Raw genomic sequence first — 4,386 nt, 5'->3', positions numbered from 1 at the left:
TTGTGTTTATTATTTTATTTTATTTGGTTGGGTTTTTTTTGTTTTGTTTTGGTTTGGTTTTGGTTATTTTTGAGACAGGGCCTCTTTATTTTGTAGCTCTGGTTGTCCTAGAACTCATGAGTGGACTAGGCTGGCCATAATCTCACAGAGACCCACCTGTGTCTATTTCCAGAGTGCTAGAATTACAGATGTGTGCCCCCACACCCTGCCTATAATCTTACCACTAAGGATGTCATCAGTGTGAGTCTAGCCGGGGCTACCAGATGTTAGATATCCTGTCTCCAAAAGCCCTTTTTATATCAGAAGTTTTGTCCTTTGATTATTTCTGGATTCTCAATACTTATACTAGTATCCAGAACTTTGTAAATTTTAAATAAATATTTGTTGAATAAATTACCATCGACAAAAGTTGACATTGTAGCACACATATTTTGAATTTATTTTTAAAATTATTAATTTTTTTAGATAAGGTCTCACTATATGCACTATGCAGCCCTGACTGGCTTGGAAACTTGCTAAGTAGTCCAGGCTAGCCTCAAATTCATACATCTGTGCCTCTGTCTCCTCAGGGCAGGGATTAAGGATCTGAGCCACCATGCGGGGCTTCATTCTGGATTTTCTTGTTCAATGCTTTCTCGGTGAATGGCACATCTTGGGTGTATTTTCATGCTGGTATGTGCTGTTCTTTCTCATTTTTAGCAGCTATAATGGATGTTCAAAGTAAGTCTATACAATAATTCTTTTCCTCATTAGTAGGCATCGTATAATTTCTAACTTGAAATCATGTGTCCTAAACAACACGTCTGTCTTCATAGACAGACGGGTTCCTGGGCTTGGGACAAGGAGGGGAGGAAGGAGAGATCTGCCATGCTGGGAGAGTGTGGAGGAGAGGAAGGACGCCATGCCTGAGAAGAGTGCAGGGCAGAGAGAGATGGTCACCACGTGAAGGAGCCGGGAAAGCCTGGCCCAGAATGTGGCTCAATTGGGCAGTCCTCTGACTCCAGAGCAGCCGAGATAGAACTTAGAATTAGTAAGTAATAACTTGGGCTTAACCGTGTGGAGGTTAGACTCAGCCATTGAGCTGGTTAAGGCATATCAAAATATAAAGACTGTGTAGTGCGTGTGTGTGTGTGTGTGTGTGTGTGTGTGTGTGTGTGTGTGTGTCTTTCATTTGAGAACAGAAAGCATTGAGGCAGGCAGTGAACCTGCCACCGAGATGTATTAATTAAAAAAATATTACAACATTTATCTATTTTGAACATTAACATTTTTTTCTATTATATCGATTGTAAGGGTCTTCCGTTGCTTGCACTTTTGTTTCCTTCATAGGATAAATAAATCTTCATCCTCTCCTCTCATTGTTTCTCATGTTGTGCCCATTTCAAGAGCCCCCAAAGACCACCAAGAAGCCGATTCTGACACAATCACACAAGAGTCTTCAGGAGCTTCAGCTACACCGTTGTCACTGATGCAGCAGGATGGGAGAGGGAAACCCTGAGCTCTGTCTCAAGCAAGCATCTATAGAGGCAAGCAGACAAGCAAGGGGGTTTCCAGCTTGACACATGTCTGACTGAGAGGCTATTGCAGAATTTGTGGCCCTTCAGAATGATTGGTTGGTGCTGGGAGCCAAAGCGTAAACTTTCATAATATCTTTAGGTCCAACTATAACTTCTGCTTTCCTCGTGGTTGGTGGTTGTTAGGGAGTGACCTGGAGACCAGGGCTAGGTGCAGGCCTGGTGGTCAACTCGAGTTCAACCTTAGGTCAGGTTCTCTAAGAAAAAGCCTGAATCCAAGATGGAGTTGGTGTGGTTTCTCACTCGTATTATCTTAGAAAAGGTGCCTGTGTGAGCTTGTACAGTCAAAGAAAGGGTCTCAGGAAGCATGCCTTTCCTTTCGGCTGTCAATTTACTTTGAAGATTTATCTGTCCCTGTATGAGTATGTGTGGCTGCCTACGGATTCCCCTGAGCTGGAGTTCCTGGCAGTTGTAAGCCATCTGTTAAGGATGCTGGGAACTAAATTCAGTTCTCCTGCCAGGGCAGTGTACGCTTTTAAGCACTGAGCTATCCTTTCATCCCCTTATTCAACATATCCCCTCTGTTCTATTTTATTAATTTCACTTGATTGCAAATGTTCATAGACTCTTTAAAATGATTTCACAATCACTAGTTCATTGAGACCGTAATTTTAAAAACTGGGCCGTTCTTTCTCTCGATCCAGGAGACCTCAGCCGTGAACAATGCAGCCATGTCCAAGATTAAGGCTCGAGACCTGTGCGGCAAGAAGGAGGAGTTGTTGAAACAACTGGACAATCTGAAAGTGGAACTGTCCCATCGTCACGTCGCCAGCGTGACAGGCAGCGCCACATCCAAGTTTTCCAAGATACAAGTTGTACGAAAATCTGTCGCCCGTGTCCTCACTGTCATCAATCAGACTCATCAGGAAAACCTCAGGAAATTCTACAAGGGAAAGAGGTACAAGCCCCTGGACCTGCGACCCAAGAAGACGAGAGCTGTGCGCTGCCGGGTCACGGCACCAAGAGAGGCTGAAGATCAAGGAGCAGCAACGGAAGGAGCGGCTGTACCCACTGCGCAAGTACGCAGTCACGGTCTGAGGTGACAGTGACAATAAAATGCAAGACTGACTAAAAAACAAACAAACAAACCAAAACAAAACCCGGCCGTTTCTCTCCCCTACTCTGTTAAATCAGCCTACTGCAGAAAGCACCTACTGGTATTGTCCTGTCTGACAAGTCAGTATCCTGTTAGAACTGGAGACCTCCCTTGAAGTCCAGCCCAGTTGAGGTGTAGGCTCTTATCCATCTTTCCCCAAGAGGGGAAACCCATGCTCCATACTTGCCAAGAACGAGCAGATGGTCTTGAACTGAGTCTCTGCTACAGATGGTATCGCTTGACTTTGGATCCATTTGCTACGCCCCGCCCAACAGACTGATGTTAGCTCCCTGAACACTCGATATGCCTAGATAACAGGGATCGTTAGACGGCTGGCTCGTTTCCATGTATCAGCTGAGGGGACGTTAGTTAGTCTGTGGGCCCGGGTCTGTTTCCATGAAACGGTCACATTTAAAGCCAACAAAAGTCAGGAAGAGAATGAAAAGTTCTATTCATTCACATTTTGCCCACTCTGAATTTAAGAGAGCAGGGGAAATGGGGACAGCCTACTGGATTCAAGTACAGAGAAGGTACATGTTTCGGAATATAAGGCAGAACACTGGACAAGCAGACGGTCAAGTATAGATAGATAAAAGCACTGTGTCAGGACATGCTGCAGCACAAATGACCTGAGGTGGGCTAGGAAGGCAGGGAGATTATAGGCATGTGTAAAGGGACTCTGATTGGAGCCTGTCACCCACTGGAGAGCAAGAACCCTAGCACAATGTTTGTTACAATGGCAGCAGACAGAGTTAATATTCCTTTCATAGATATATAGCTTTTTGTTAGAATAGCAATGACCCAGGCTTAAGGCCTAAATGCATGTGACCTGGAGCAGGGTCTCATTGCTTTCTCCAGACATCACCTGCAGTGTCTCGGTGGGCTATGTTTGGTTACAGACCCAGGGTCAAGGGGCTGAAAGGCATATTTTATATATTAAAGCTGATCTGGTCTCCAGGTTCTCCCAACATCCCTCACTCCCTCCCTGGCAGATCCTGCCTCCAACTCTGAACTTTCCAGCCTTCAGACTGGGCTGCCCTTCCCCCAGAGGGTCTTCCCTGTATAATCCAGTCATTTTGGTCTCCTCAAGCTCTTCTCTCCCTTCTCATGGTGACTCTCCTGGCCTCAGTCCTTGGGGACAGTGAACCACCTGAGAGCAGCTTCTCAATAAACCTGCATTTAATATAGTATAATCTGACTTGAATTGGCTCATTTCACTGGCAGAGAAATAACTTACTAGGTAGGCTACACTTCTTTTTTCCATGATAATTTTTTATTGATGATTGGGGAATTTAGCATCTTGCATCCCCTTCCCAGTCTTCCCAGACCCACCCTCCCTCCCTTGTCACCACCCTCAAAAAAGAAGAAAAAAAAAGTCTAATTTGTGTTGTCTATATAGTCACTGGAACATGGTCACATTCCCAACAGCCAGCCCTTTCAAGAAAACTGAATCTTTCCCTACCCGCACCCCTGACAGAAACCCTCTATTGTGGAGAGCTACACTTGAACATCCTTATCACAATTTTAGAAAGGTTTCTTCCATGGTTTCCTGTCTACGCTGTTACTTTGGTAGGGGCAGGACAGGGGTTGTCACCAAAGCCTTCTATGTACCTCTTTCTCAACTGTGAGTCTGTAGTCATCGAGGTCACTCAAAAGTAGCTTCCTTGCCCTTTACAGTCAACAGGGGGCTTGGATCATGAATTTCCACATGGTTTT

General features: G+C 44.9%; 1 pseudogene; it reads left to right on the top strand.

Moving 5' to 3' along the window:
- The first annotated feature begins 1,401 nt into the window (after positions 1-1,401).
- LOC116897877 lies at positions 1,402-2,661 on the top strand (annotated as a pseudogene).
- The last annotated feature ends 1,725 nt before the right edge of the window (positions 2,662-4,386 follow it).

The sequence above is a fragment of the Rattus rattus genome, chromosome 4 (genome assembly GCF_011064425.1).
Source record: "Rattus rattus isolate New Zealand chromosome 4, Rrattus_CSIRO_v1, whole genome shotgun sequence".
NCBI classification, from domain to species: Eukaryota; Metazoa; Chordata; class Mammalia; order Rodentia; family Muridae; genus Rattus; species Rattus rattus.
This window is presented reverse-complemented; position numbering and strand designations above follow the sequence as displayed.